This window comes from Bombus fervidus, chromosome 13 (genome assembly GCF_041682495.2).
Source record: "Bombus fervidus isolate BK054 chromosome 13, iyBomFerv1, whole genome shotgun sequence".
Lineage (NCBI taxonomy): Eukaryota > Metazoa > Arthropoda > Insecta > Hymenoptera > Apidae > Bombus > Bombus fervidus.
In genome coordinates this window covers 8886894-8903191 of record NC_091529.1, presented here as the reverse complement: position 1 = coordinate 8903191, position 16298 = coordinate 8886894, and the positions used below count along the sequence as shown (strand labels likewise).

The window sequence follows — 16298 nt, the reverse complement described above, 5'->3', positions numbered from 1 at the left end:
AAAAGAGAAACAACTTAAATTCAAGAAAAATATTCCTTGCGTCGGAAATGAAAGAACGCTCGGTCGGATGAAATCTTCGAGCTTTCTTCATCCCCTAAGCCCCTAAAACATTTCTCATGTCAGTTCGCAATTCTGTTCTATAATTCTCCTTGTAAAATCCATGTCATTCGAAACTATAAATCCATCAACGCCAATATTCAGGATATTGATTCCAGAACACCTTGGACGGATCTTGAATACGTTCTAGCGAGTTTAGATAGGCTTTGGGACAGGGAAAAACGTTGTACGTGTTCGATCACAGTGCTATCTGGTTCCCGCGATTGAATAATGGCTGGAATAGCAGACGTTCTCGGCCAACCATACATCTACATTTGTACGTCTACAGTTGTATTACGTCTTCGTTACCATTGTTCATTAATACCCATCGACGCCGCAAGATCGTACAGTGCACGTATACTAACTGCGATATTTACTTCAATGTTGCAGAACTTCATTTCATCGGATGTTTAGAACTATGACTTTCTATGTATTCTGGGTTGGCAACTAAGTGGTTGCTGTTACTTGCCAACCCAATATATTCCTGTTCTGTGCAGTTACCTAAGGACATAAAACTTAAATCTCTAAGCAATATGATTGAAATTTTTGTTACGCAGTCTAACGATATATTTGCAGATTCTTTGGAAATCCTTTGCTTCCAGGTAACGTAGTATCTTGTAATCCTAGAACGAAGCACGTTCACGAGATTAACAGTTAACGCGAGAATAAAAAGTATGCGCATAAGGTGCCGAAGTGGTCGATCGACCCGGCATACGAAGTAACGGAATAATTCACCGTGTGGCTGACATTTTCCAGGTATCTCATATCCGTCTGAGATGGCCAAAAACGTCGAACGAACGCCGAGCGTCGTGTCGAGTCGGCGCGGTGTAGAAGACGCGCGACGTCGCGTCGCTTTGCCGCGAAATATTATAGGAGCGTGTCATTTCCGTGCGCTGATTGGAAATTGTCAGGCCGCGGAACCATCTCTGCTTCATTGGTTGTACGGATATTAGCCGGAAGTAGGACCGTGCACCGCGGCGAAAACTTTTTGATTGCGTTTCAGGCGATGCCGAAAACCGGCCATTACATATTCCGAGCATTGTTAATTATTAAACGATGCTACGCTGTTGGCCGTGTGTGCGTGTGTAGGTTGTGGCTTCGAACAACAACGTCCTAGCCTCGTTGACGGCCTGTTCGTTGTGTTTTGCCGATAATAATATGCACTGCTGACAGGGATATTTAGTAGATTATCGCGAACGAGACAGCTCGACAGCGGAATAGGCGGCGAAATAACTTTAGGCGAGATCTTCTGCATGAATATTGTATAGGGTTAACGATGGAGCGAGTTTAACGGATACAATGGGATGCATGCTACTTGCACGGGAATGAATATCTGGTCATAACCGACGGGATTAAGTCGAGTTTCGAGAACAAAAATTTAACGAATCCAACAGAAACGAGTATATCTTATTTCGATAATATCGTTCGAAGATACAGGATGGCCCATAAATCGCCAACGAATTTATTTTAATTTTTCTTCTTTTTTGGAATTATTATCAAACGTCTGGAAATTTATTACGGGGAAATTCAGTGCAAATCGTGCAATTTTATTTTCGATATCGTCGGGTTCGAGAGATATGTTTGAAAAAAGAATAATTTCGCGTAACGGCCCGTTAAAACGAACGTTTCCGAACTTTATTTTCATGAAAATGAAGCGCCGAGCGAAAAAATTGTACTCTACATTTTCCACTTATCTTTCCACGTAAAACAACCTCCTATCGATTATTTGCTACTGCCCACTCCGAAATTGCTCACGTTCAAGTATACTTGACAAATTTGCAAACTCGATTTTCTCATAAACTAAGCCTCAAATGAAACAATTGTACTCCATATTTTGTTCTTATCCTTCCACGAGGAATCACCTTGTGCCCGCTTCTACATGTCACTCGGCCACCCTCAAAATATACATATATCGTTCTGTTCGTTCCTGTCGTTAAAATTTACAAGAACGGAAATGCGAATTAATCGACCTGCTTCGATAACGAGAATGACATCGCGTCGTAACAAGTCAGACGGGTAATTAATTATTCGTCCCTCGGTTCCTCCAAAGCAATCCTAGTTGAATAGATAAATTCACGTTGCAGGATAGAATTTAGAACGCGATTGCATAGAAATTCAACGCTAGAACGAGAACGCTATATACCTAAACAAACGGCATTCGAATTTATCCGATCGTTTCGAACGTGTCGATCAAGCGGCATATACCGAATGAAACAAACCTGCTTTAGACGGAAGCAAATTTAGAATGGTGAATTTTCGATCCAGCCTACCGCTACACCATTCTAGGATAGGGCTTGCGGGTATCCGCTTCATGGACGTCCGACTCATATATTTTACGGCGAGCCGCAGTAACTAACAATTCCTAGTTTGCGGGCCGCCGCTATATTTTCGTCAGCTCATTCCCCCGGGGTACTTGGGAACCGCCGATTTATTACCGCGCCCCTATACGCTTTCCCTTCGCGCCGCCGCGCCACGCCGTCAGGATACTCCAGATTCTTAGTCAATAGTCAAACATAAAAGGGAATAGCGATTAGAACGCGATCCCATTCTGTCGAAGGTAGCAAATTTTATATCGTTAACTCTCGCGCGATTTCTTCGTTATTTTACATAACGAGAACGAATTTCGATCGTTAAGATTAACGAGAGTATGATAACGCGAAATGACAATGAAATTTCAAATGTCGAGAAGAGAAGCGATCGGTTTGGAATGGAGCGATCTGCGTGCGCTTTTGTACCTTTTACGATGCTTCAACGATATTCTTCTAACCAGTTAGCTGTTTTTGACGAGCATACTCGTCGTGCGTAGAAAGTAGTTAGAATTTGCTGTTTAAATTGCAATTTTGGCGAAGACTAAAATATGGTCGTAAATTTTAAGACGTTTCGAATGTTTGAAGGCCAAGATGAAATAAAACGAAGGAATAGAAAAATATAAATGATAGTTATTTTTAAAGAAACTGTATATAGTCTGAACAAAGTAGTTGTTCTCTCCTTTGTAACACATTTTAGGTACGCGTTTCTCAAAGAGGTCGCAACAGCCGACTGGTTAAACTTCAATTAGATCGCAACACGTGCATTTTGGATCGCAGGAATTGCAAACTGTTGTAATATCAATATCGGATCGTATTGTTCTAATATCAATTTTCTGAAACAATCACAAAGAACAGCGGTTATTTTCTCTAACAACTATGAAGAATCGGAGTGAGCGAAAATATCGATTTCGGTTTCGGTTCCGGTCCCACTGTCTCTCTGAAATATTCGTATCGCTTTGTATTCCCATCGGTTATAGTAGTTTCTTTTCCATGTAGAAAACTTGTAACTGCGAGTCCGTAACAACGGTCCAATCAAACTTTTGAATTCTTTCGAGACAATAGACGGACGAAATAAAGTATAGTATAAGACGTTAAACGTAGTTGATAATTATCGCGCAGATATATCGAACATTCGACACGCGCATGAGGTGAATAGCAGGGCCACCTCGCGGGATGATAATGGCTATCAGAATTCCGAGGACGTGCCATTAGGTAAATTGTGAAATGCCGTGGATCGCGATTCATGGACGACTCGTGCAGTCGTGCCACGTTCGAATTCTCATGAGCGTGGCCAAGTTCCCAACCGAGAAACTTGCCAGTCGACTCGATTAAACTGCAAGTACACGATCGGTGCCAAAGCTAATTCACATCGTCCGCCTGTTTCTACTTTCTAATCAGTGACTTTCAATCAAATATAATTAACCCCGCTAAATTTAATAATTCGATCTTGTTCCGAAATGAAAATATCATGAATGTCGCGAAATACATAGCGTTGACGGTAACGAGTATTGACGTAGGTTCTGGAAAATGGAAAATCCGATGAGCTATAACGATATCAAAACTTAACTTTGTAATTCCGCGGAGAACTAGCACACTATTAAATAATCCAATGTAGAATCAGATTCTTGTCACTGAAACTTTGCTAAAATTACATGCTGCTAACTTTAAACGATGCTGCTTTTGTTTTAGCAAAATCGGTGTCATATGGAAATGTTGAATTTATAAGATTCGATTGAATTTGTTAGATTTCCAAATTTTATTATATTTAAAGGAATTTTAATAAAGACTGTAATCATGCGAGAAGATATTGTGGTAAAGGCAGTGGTCGCCACTTCTAAGAAAACTCTACATCTGGTCTTTAATTCTCTCGAACACCGAAGCCATCGACAGCGCATAGACAAAAGACTGCGTCGAAGGCAAACCATAAACGGTACACGTGCAACGTTGGCTTCAGGGTTTTTCAGTCACAGGGTAACGCTGCTAGCGTGCGGATTTGGACCAGCTCATATTGTATTCCAAACTTTAACACATTAACCTTAACACATTTGACAGACCAACAAACGGCAAATTAAAGAAAGAATCGGCCTCGAAATAAATATAGAAAAATAAAAGTTCGTTGCATCGGATAAGCGAATGTACGTGATACAGTGCGAACAAGAGACAGTGGACTTGCATAAGAAACGGACAGTACGCACCGATATTTAAATCTTGAGCTACACATACGAAGCAGTGGTTATGACGAAGTTTATTTATAAAGTGGATGTTAATTCTCGTCCGAGGTTTAGTCTTCTGAGTTGCGAACGAAGCGTAAAATTGAGTAAGAACTTAGGCTCGCGTAGTCGGTTAAACCACGGAACATCGGTACGATCTGCCATTTCAACGTTTTCTTGAAATATACAATTCGATTGAATTATCGAAAGCCGAGAAAGCGTCTGTAAAATAGCCGCCGTCGTTCTTCGTCACATTTTCTCTTTTTCTGCATAAAACATTAAAATAATAAACATCTAGGACACTCGCAATTCAGCCGCGTAATAAAACGCACGTAGCCACTATGTTGACGCGGCGAGCTGACGTGTTCGCAAAAACAACGTGGCTTTTGTGCTTTCCGGGCTGACCAAAATTGAATTTACACTGGCTCGAGTCACGGTGACATACGACAGCGTGTGCGCTTCTCCTCGCTGAACATGACAGAGTTCTTCTGCACCAGCTATAATCTGGCATCGACGCAGAGCTAGAGACAATACAAGCTTGGACATGGTTCGTTCGTCATCAGAGTGGAGAACGATTTCGTTGCACGTTTCCGCTCAGTTTTATTATTGTTCACGAGCTGTTCGCGAGGGAATGCAAAATAATTATACGGATCCTTTGATGTGCGCTTTCTGCGTGGCTTTCATTTCGGTCTTCCGTGTTTCGTCAGATTTGATTCCACGGTTTGTTGATCCCTCTGTTGACATTGATGTCGCTGAAATATTATGATATCTTTCAACAATGTAGACATGTAGGTGTATTCAGAAAAATTGCACGATAAGATTTCGTCGTTTAAAAATGACGCGGGATCCGACGCCTACTTTATCTCGTTTTGTTGAGTCGCTCGATGATTTGGAAATAGTCGGTGCAAGGCAGACAGACGATAAGCTTTCCGAAACCAGGTTTCATTCGATAGACGAACAAACGGTAAATTAAAGAAAGAATCGGCCTCGAAATAAATATAGAAAAATAAAAGTTCGTTTCATCGGATAAGCGAATGTACGTGATACAGCGCGAACAAGAGACAGTGGACTTGCATAAGAAACGGACAGTACGCATCGATATTTAAATCTTAAGCTATACATACGAAGTAGTGGTCATGATGAAGTTTATTTATAAAGCGGAAGCTTTGGACGATAGTGGCCACGTTAAGCTCTTTGGCCGGATAAACTTTCCAGACTCCTGCATCGCCATCGATTGTGGCCCAGAGCCAAGACCTCCTTATCCTACATAATATTTTACGAGCATAGACTTTGTTTTGTACCCAGAAGGCCCGGAGGATCCGCCAGTTGCGAATGAATAGGGAAAGGAGAGTGAAACGTACATTTTTTTATTTATAGCCGTCTACAATCGGAACTTAACCGAAGGTAATACGATTCTACACGAATGATCAAACGTTGCTCGCTTTTTATTTCAAAGATGATGATTCGTATTGTACGATAGGACAAAGACGCGCGTCTTTTTGCTATATCAAATTTTTACGAACCACGATCCGCCGTTCTTCGCTTGTTGCGCTTCCGCGCAATCAACGCGTGAGAGTAGGAGCGATTAAAATGACACGTAGAATTTTGCGAAATCGAAAAGTGCTCAAACGCTCGTTTTTCCTATCGAAACGCGATAGACCTACGAGATACGATCGATCGGTATGAAGATTTTTAATCAACGCGAGAAAAATGTTAGTTTATCGTTGCCGGGCTTTGTTTCGTTACGCTTTTACGCGTTAGAGCTTTTTGGTCTTACATATTCCGAATAAATATCGTGTTGTTCCGATTAATGGAATTGCACGTTTACAGATCAAAATGAACGATCGTTCCGATGATCATTTCCGTCGTTCGATCGCAGATGTGTGCGATTAAACGCGATACACGTGCGTCTATTTGAGAAAGACGTGCCGCAAGATTAAATGTCGCAATGCGCGGCTGACAGTTCGTTAATTAACTCGCGACGAACAAGATCGCCTTGCCGGCACGGCGGCAAGATAATGGAGTTAAATCGAGAAATCTGTCGCCAGTCGATATACGTATGTATGCCTTGGGTCATTAAATGCGACTGTTTGCCGGTTTAATTCCTGTAATTTCGCTAATAACATTCCACGGCAAACATCTGGTTACATGTATCACGGAGTAACAATTCCCTCTACGAAAGTTTCTCGTCGAACACGACGTGACGAGAAATAATTAAATGTAAATTATTACATCGCAAAAGTAAAAAATTTCAAAAGATAGACACGCGAATGGTAATGATATCTAGTTGAAGAATGAGAAAATTAACGATAACATGTACATACATATATAGTAACATATATACGATATTACTACGACATGTGAAATTTATTACAACATATGTAACAGGTATAAACGTTATCTACTTGTGAGAACAGACGCAGACAAAATTGACTAAAAATACCGATGACACGACGTATGCTACTCCATGGGTCTCGAATTTGTTTAATACGTAACATTGTAGCAAGAATTCGGTCGTTTAAATTTGTTAAATGGCACACGAGTATGTAAATAATTGCCGAATAAACTTTTCGTAATCTTTCACACATCGCTATTACCACCTTGTTGCTAATCGGGAAGATAGAAGAATATTGTTTTCACAAAATCCATTCGGTTTTACCGCACTTTTACTTGATTTATTCGGCTCTACTCAGAGAACTTATAAACATATTTCTTACGTAAGATAAACTTCTGAATGTAAAACTGGAAACTAAATAAATTTACGCTCATTTACAAATACTTACATATATATGCGGCAGCCTGCATGAAGGTACCGCTTGGAAAATCAATGTAAAAACAGCATAAAATACTGATTGAGAGTATTGTGAGAGAAATCGGAAGCAACGCAACAAATATAGAACCTAATTGTGATGCAATTGCGAAACTAGGCGACTTGATTTAATCGCAAAGGTACAGGTTGAAGGTGTTGGCAGGCAACATTTCTGGTTTAATCTCATTATAATTTCGACGCCGCGCCGGCGCTCTGTGCGGTACGGCACGATGTGGTACAGTACAGCGTGGCGTGGTACGACGTGCCGTGGTCCCGGCGTTCCAAAGTGTCCTCTTTAGTGTATGACCAAAGTTTTCGCGCCCGAAGAATCGATATAAGACGGACAAGGCGAAGCCAATAGCGCCGGGTACAAGACGAAGAGCTCGGTTATTCGGTACGTCACGATTAATCGCTTCGGTTGCCCCCGGTATAATTAAATTAAACTTCTCAAGAATTTCACTTAGCCCCCGAAGACGAAGGTCCAATGTGTTACCGGTTCCTATAACGAGAGTCCGCTTGTCCAGAGGAACTTGGAACGTGCATCAAGCGGACCCCACTTGTCTTCCCATGAAATCGTCTAGCTGTTCTTTACCCTCCCGTCCTTCTATTTCCTTCCTTCTTCCTGCTTACCGCCACGGTTTCTTAAAGAGGGGAATATTAATGGACCGAAGATGAAATATATCAAACACGTATATCATCCAAGTAATATAGAAACGCAAAAGTAAATGACTAACGTTGCTTTAATCGTTGAACGCACACGTACTCTTGTAGCTGAGTGTCAGAAACTCGGTCATTAACTCTGATAATAAGGACTCTGCGTTTAAATTCGTTTTTCGTATTTTTTGTAAAATATCTAACACGTCGATTAGTCGTTGTATAGCGATTAAGAAACGATTAAGCGAATACGAACGAACATTAAGCAACGATCAGCCGTGAATGGCATTTACTCGCAATGTTTGAGAAGCGACTTCGTTTTGAGGTATCGAGTTATCGAGGATCATAGCTATTACCGTTAACTCGGTCGTAGAGTTCAAAGAGGAAGGAGAGACCCGATGCGCTCGATCGCCAATAAGAAAGCGTAGAAACGCGCGAGTATATCTTCGTGTGAAATACGTTCACAGGTTTTACGCGCTGTTAGCATTCGTGTCAGGAAGATGCTCCAACGCGAAACGAGCCACCGGTGCGCGCTGTTTCCGTGGAATTATACGATTGAAGAAAACACTTACTCGCCTGTGAAACGACCCCCGCCCCTCGGTTCAGCTTGCACTCGCGCGTGCCCGCGTTTCTCTGTCCGCTTTTACGAGCAACCTTTGATGGACTTTCTGTGTGCGTGAAGACGAACAAACGTTTTCCTCTTACGGACGAATCGAACTGTTTATCTTCAATAATGTCGTCGTACTTAACACGACTGTAACATTTTAAAACGATTGTAAAGTGTCAGGAACGATCGCGTAACCGCTAAGCGTAATCTTTCAGAGCTTTCGGAATCTTGTAGATTTTAAATTTCACAAAGCGAAAATCGAAAGCTGACATTTTCTCGGTTCTATCTTGCCTGTATCCAAATTTTATTGCACGCGTTATGGTTCCTTTACGACACAGCACGAATACCAAGTCTATCTTCGAACAGTAACAAGAGACAAACAACGAGTCATCATACAGGTAACTGCGTAAAATGAATCGTTCGTTCGCATTAGACCAAGAATAATTAAAGCAAAGAATCGAAATAGCGATACACTGTACTTGCGATGAATGTACTTAAGGATAGAAGAGCTTTTGCTTATTAAGGCACTTTTATACTGTAGGATTACGTGGAAATTCTTAAACGAACTGATCAAAGTAAAGTCAACGAAAGTTACGAAAGTTGATAAGATCCGTCAACTTAAATGGGAGAACCTGTTTGCAACGCTATAAGCGATAAAAACAGTCATTTAAAACATTTAACTAAGGAAAGTTGGTGTAACACAACGGTGTTGTTACTCCTCGTCATTCCTCTATCTTGTTAGTTGAAATAACGGACAACAAACAAAATTACACCGAGGTAATTTTTACCTAGAAATTTTCACGGATAATACTTGCTAAGCTACTTAAGTCGGAGCTCCGCGTCGTTGAAATTTTTTAATTTACATTCCCTACATTTCCGGGATTACTATGTTTCACTCGGCCAGAGTTGGAAACTTTTTCACGTATCGTCAGAAATGAAATATGTACGTTCGCGGATACTGGTATCCCAGTTTTAGAACGTTCGTTTCTAAGTGTTCGTCTAAGGGCAATGTATTCCGTTCGCTGGCCAATCTGATTTAACTTTTACTATTACACGATGAAACCGTAGCAAATTGTCGCTCGAATAATCGTTTGACATTACGAAATTCCTCGTCGATTGCGATCGAACATTACGTGCGTAGAATTCGATTAAAAGGCAATTAGATAAAAATACTATTTCGTACGTAGCAAGAAATATATGTATCTATATTTACATATATTTTCAAGCAAACATAGCTACTTTACAAATGAATAGTATCATTGTTATCCTTGACTACTATACTGTATGCTGGATGTATATTATGCTGTAGCAATTATGCACATCAGTTCACATCTATTGCCCTGCAGCGCTCTTGCTTACATTCAAGTCAGACGTCTTGACTTTTGGGGATAACCGTTTCCGTTTATCATACATCAAGAAACTGCTTCTTGCATTTCTCGTCTATTTCTTAACCGCTTCGTCGTTATAGTAATTCTACTAGACTACGTTATCCTTAAACGGTAATAATTAATCTTTTGGAATTCAATTCTCTTTCGTAGTTCATTTTCCATATGCGTGATATAACAGTTGACAAAATTTCTCACTATTCGGACAATAGTTTTGTGTACTCTACGCCTATGTTTTATTATTTCCTTTTTTTTTTTTTTTTTTTTTTATGCACATTGTTGTAATGTAACGTGTTCGAGAGCGCCAAATGAAAACCGCCGTTACATAACACGTTTGCAAACATGGCATTTCTTTAGGAAGTATTATATATTTTTTTTTTTTTTCTAGTGGTAGAATTTTGCGATAGAGCAGCTCTTCAAATTTAGATAAATATCTTTACTTGCAATTTATTCAACTTGAATGCAAATAATATATGAAATTTTTAATATATGAAATTATATGAAATTTGATTCGATAAATCCAGTTAGGACATTGCGTTATCCCGTTTTGTTAGTATAAATCAATCGTTATTACTATCTACCGGCACGGTTTCCAAGCAAATAACGCTATTTTCTATAATGGAACGGGCTGCTTCAAATTCTTATCGTCCAACCAATTTCAATTCATTTCCAAGTCTGTATCATATACATGCACCACGCTGGACATTTAAATCTATTACTACACATTTCTTAGGAAAAGAAAATCTTACTTTAAAATTTACTCGCTATATGTATATTTATCGTGGTTTTCCAACAGAACGCTGGAAATGTACGCTCCATATACAACACTATGGTTACACCGTAGAGAATCGACCGAGTTCTCGCCGCTCTGTGACAACTTTGAGGCAACTCTTCGGGCACACCTGTGTATGTATCTATTATACTTTACCCAGTTCATGAAATATTTCGTGTCTACAATGTTGTTCATTTCCCCAGATCTTGTATATGCAATCAATTTGTATCGTTTTTTATACTTTTTTTTTTCTTTACAAGTTTTAACCCAACGATGAAAAACTGTCAACAGTTGTTAGTTTATGTTGAGGCTATTAGATGTATGAACAGAGGAACGCGTGGATAAATTGTAAAGTAGAAAATATGTTTTAATACAGAAGTATAAGTACAAGTAGGAATATAATTTGAACTGGTCCCGATCAGCGCGCTAGCCCCGAAGCCATCGTCGCCTGTCTACTGTCTGTGATCTGCCTTCGTCCCGGTCTATCGTCTATAGTACGCTGTCGATGGCTTCGGTGCTTGAGAAAACTAAAAACACCAGGTGTAGAGTTTTCTTAGAAGTGGTGACCACTTCGACAGTTTAGAATAACAAACAAGCGCCTTAATAATTTATAGTCCGTAACAAGGGCCAAAGTTCCGGTTGCATACGAAAGACTATACAAATTTATAGATTCACGCTACGAAAACAAACTTGCCCACAGGTGACGATAAACAATATACCTATTGCAGATAAAGAGTCGGTCAGATACCTGAGCATGATTCTGGACAGAAGATTGGCATGGAAACAACATATCTTAGATAAGACTCAAAGCAAAATTTAAAAAATTCTACTGGCTCATCGGCCGACGTTCCAACTTAAACGCGCAAAGTAAAATTACACTATACAAAGCCACGTTAAAAAGCTGTTTGGATCTATGGAATCCAACTATGGGGAACAGCGAGTAATTCCAACATAGAAATTCTTCAACGATTCCAATCGAAAACCTTAAGATCCCTGATAGATGCAGCTTGGTACGTCACCAACGAAACGATACATCACGACCTCGAGATACCCACGGTTAAAGAAGAATTATCCAAATTCAGCAATAGACATAGCTCAAGAGTTAACAACCACGAAAACCCTCTAATTACTCAACTACCTAAAAAGATATTACACCTTAGACCTAAGCACTAGATTCAAATAGAATCAAACATACTACAAACACTTATTAATCGTGTCATAGTACCACGCCAGATAAATTTACTTAAAATCCTCTAACGAGAATTGATTGTAAATTAAACGCAAATATAAAAAACAAATTTATAGATTTCTCAAACGATTTAAAATAATCTGATCCGCGATTACTGTTCTCGCTACTGCGACGAAAATGACGGCGAGGATCTCGCGAATCGTGGACTACGACTCAACGTAGCTAAGAACATATGTATTATGACATAAGGTGATACAATAAAATAGAAGGCAAATAACGATCGTCAGAAGCTGACAGGGATGAACAAAGACGTATGTACATATGCGTGTTCGCATTTCATCGTACGTTATTACAACGCGTTGGCGTGATTTATGACGATACAAATTATTAGATTCAGGCATGACATCCTTTCACGCGAGATCGTTGTTTCTCTTAACGTTTGTTTCAGTTTTTATTGTCACCAAGCCGCATACGTGGCATAGAATAAACCCGATAGTCGATGGTTTTCTCGTGTGCAGGCGACTCCGAATGTATGAAATTCTACAATTACGCGAGAACAACGAGATATTCTATCATTATCGATATAGCTTTTCGTAGACAATCTATCATATTCGTGGCAACGGTTTTGAAAAAGAAATAAATATATGGCAAGTATCTAAGTAAGAGAAGACAGCGGATAACGGGTAAATGACAAAAATTAAATTTTCCTAAATCATGTATATTCTTTAATACGCCAGGCTTAAGATAATACACGGAAGGTTACGTAAAACTTTTGTATTTTAACTTCTAAATGAGCAACTACCTCGAGTACGGTAAACAGTAAAGGCGGGCAAATAAACTCGACTAAGCAACTGCTATCTTGTACAGAAGTGTAACTGAAATGAAAACAAGAGCATCTTCCTAAAGCATGCGCTTTAAGAGTTACGGAACTACACAGTCGTTTGAAAATGTCCGTGTTTTCTTCTGTTATTTTAAACCCAAACATCTACCGTAGAATCGAGGATTTTAGGAAATGAAGCCAAATTTGCTAAGTGAAACTTTGCATGGTAAAACCCTGATGTCGATAGCGAAGCATAGAATGTATTCGTCGAACATAATTATAAATACTGTTTGACTCTCGTGAAAAATTCGAATATAACAAGAAATACACTACAACGTAGCTAGTCGTTAACGTTCTTATGTCTGTCTGTTAATGGCCTTACGTGAAACAAAAAGAACGATACTCTACCAGACAATATTAAATCACGATGTAGTAATATCTTTATAGGTGATATTTCTATATCTATTTGATTCGCTTTCGCTCGTTATTATCTTTTCTTACTGATATTACTACTACGTTAAGAAATCGAGTTATGTGTATGAAACTTTATATTCCGCATCATATCTACACACAGGGTGTTCGGATACAAGTGTCAGGAAATTTAAGGGATGATTCTTGACACCCAAATAAGGCGAAAATCAAGAATAAAACAATTGCGTTTTCGGCTTTGTTGTTTAGTTACTGACAATTAAAAATACCCCTGCACGCGAGCAAACCCTTCTTACACGAACGAAAAGAGGTCAACCTAAGCAGTAGGGCGTATATCATATATATGTATACGGTATGCACGGAGATACTAGCATAGCAATTAATAAATTCTTGACACAAGCAGCTTATCAATTCTTAAAGCATATGCAATAGTTTTACTCCAATTGAAATTTAAGCTTTCGCATAAGCCAACAAGAAATCAAACTTACAAGGAATAAAATAGAAATTAAAGATACATAAAGTTATATTTAATATGTGATTAATCGATTGAGGCGAATCGATTTCGCGTATCACGCAAGCAGTAAGAAATGGTTTTCATTTGAACGGTACACGACATTCAACGTAAAAATGCAAATGCACGTTAAAGATAGGCCACGTTAAAGACGCTCGGTGAAAGAGGAAACTAAACGGGTAGCGAAATTTTGAAGCGGCCGGTAGCACTTGAAAAACTCGAAGGCCGATAGCCAGGTCGTATATCATACCGATAGCACGGCAAAGGATGCAGGGAAACGAGCCTGGCTCGAACTTGTTGAGCAAATAAAACGCGAAAATGTAGTAAGCCGAGGAGAAATCAGCAGTAGAGGTATCAGAAACGTACAAGTGTGTTAGTAACTAGCTTTACAGTGTTATAATATTGGTTCGCTGAATATTACTCGTGCGATCGGCCACATTATTTACGCAACGATAAATCGAAGAAAACACTTGCTTCACGCGCGATATTCGAGTGTCTTTCCGATTCCATTCGATAGCTACTTTCTACCGCGTTTTACGTCTCTCACCTTCCTGTCACTGGTGACAAAAATCTAACCTTACTTTTATCTTGTTTCTTTTTTCTCTTTAAAATCTCTCATACACATTCCCTACTTTGTGCACGTTCGTATTGATTCCTAACCGTGTTTGCTCGCTAACGCCAAGTACGAAAGTATCGACACATTGCACGCAAAATTTCATTGTCGCGTTAACGTAATTCCGCGTGTTAGTAAATCATGTTCGAAATTTCTCAGTCTACGAGGGTTATCTCTGTTAACTCTTGTATAATTTTCTTTCAATTTAAACACTATCGCTGATATAACAAATGATATATTAAACAATTCGTAATGCAACAGTAGCAGATCTAATTCTAAGCAACCGACAAGCAACAATTACAAACATCGTTACCTATCGGAAACGTACATAACTTGCGTTCATATATCAAGCAAAACACCGGCTAAGTGGATATAATATTTTAACGCTTAATACAAAGTCGTCGTGTAAAATAAATGAACAGTCAGCGTGAATATTCCCCTATCTTCGTGGACGACAAGCGTCGAATAATCCTTTCGTCTAACTAACGGTTAATAACCTATAGCTTTCCTACAGATTTTTCCTAGAAGTAATTTATCATCAGAAAGGATTCTCAACTCAACGGAGGATATCTTGCTCGGTTTAGGTTTCCCCCTCCTTGAAACTCCTGCCTTATCGGAATTACAATTATCAAAGTTAGCCGATGAACTTTTAATTAGAATCCGAATAAAGTCTGAAAGGTCGTGACAAATTGAACGACCGAGCGAGTCGGAATGATCGACGAAAAAGCAGCGACCGAAAAGACTTTGGAAGAAAGGAAAAAAGTGTCGCAGACTGATAAAGCTTGAAAAGTAGAAATTCTTGTTTCCTGAAGGTGGCAAAAGGATCGCGACTACGCTACGCGATACGACGCGACGGGAAGCGCTCTTAGAAAATCAACCAGCGTCTGGGATACGAGGAAACGAATGGAATACGAAGGTTGGTTGTATCGTCTTTTGTTCTGGCGCAATATAACCGTTAAAACGCTCCAGCCAACGAAACAATTACGCGTCTCCGTTAGCTGTAAAGTTATACAGTCCTTGTGTAATTTTTCAGTCAGAAAGTGATTAAAGAAATTAGCAGCGTGTTTACTCGCACGATACACGTTTAGTTTTCGATGAGAGGATTCGTCTTGGTGGAATTGTGTGTGACTACAGAGGTGCCAAGTCCGAGTAATTGATCGTCTCTCGTTTCTTATTTCATTCATCTTTCTTTTTTTTTCTTCCTTTCCTACTAAACGACCTCTTCAGACGGAAGGTTTACGCGTACGAGTAGTTTCGAACAAATCCCCGTAATATTCCGTGTTGCGTACAGTTTGTCATCCTTCGTAACGGAGTTTAATGCCACAGTATCTAGCTAGTACTACTGCCGTGAGATCAATATCCCGTAAAGGTAGTTTCCCGGGAGACAGTGTATTTTCATTCTATTGGATCAGCAGTATTTTGGGGTCTGATACAACGTCCGCTATACGTATGTTAAATCTAGGAAAACTACTGTTACCAAACGAGCAGGCTGTTTTTTTAACCACCGTATCGTGCAACTCGTATTTCCGGCTATCGCAAAAAATTGTATATCTGCCTTCAATTAGAGCAACGTTTCGCTAAACGATAATCCCGTATTTATGATTTTCCAAGTTTAATATCTTTCTATGGCGTCAAGCGTTTCGTCGCTGCTTTCCACAAATTTTATCTTCTAAGTAGTTTCTGACCCTACTTTCTTATCGGTTCGTATTCGTTCGATCGAATATATCCAAAGAACAACTCGACTGGTTCGTCTATGGTATGAAGTAGAAGAACCCAGATGAAAGACGAATGATAGGAAACGAGCGAAGACGAGACGCCCGGAGGTAGTTGTCCCAGAATCAATCTTCTGCAAGCGAGGGCGCTCTTTCTTAACTGCTAAGAGAGTTCTACTGAC

The 16298-nt window shown here is 39.6% G+C and overlaps 2 long non-coding RNA genes across 2 annotated transcripts in view; one reads left to right on the top strand and one right to left on the bottom strand.

Moving 5' to 3' along the window:
• Nucleotides 1–11540, top strand: part of LOC139993742 (uncharacterized) — a 63328-nt gene extending 51788 nt beyond the window's left edge. Inside the window, exons 3-5 of the long non-coding RNA XR_011801449.1 lie at nucleotides 10867–11072; nucleotides 11103–11145; nucleotides 11426–11540. This is a non-coding gene — a long non-coding RNA (uncharacterized lncRNA). The remainder of the gene's footprint in view (nucleotides 1–10866; nucleotides 11073–11102; nucleotides 11146–11425) is intronic.
• LOC139993743 (uncharacterized) lies at nucleotides 7526–9050 on the bottom strand. The gene is made up of 2 exons (XR_011801450.1): nucleotides 8651–9050; nucleotides 7526–8065 (listed from the first exon to the last, which is right to left on the bottom strand). It is a non-coding gene; the product is annotated as an uncharacterized lncRNA (long non-coding RNA).
• Nucleotides 11541–16298: the final 4758 nt, after the last annotated feature.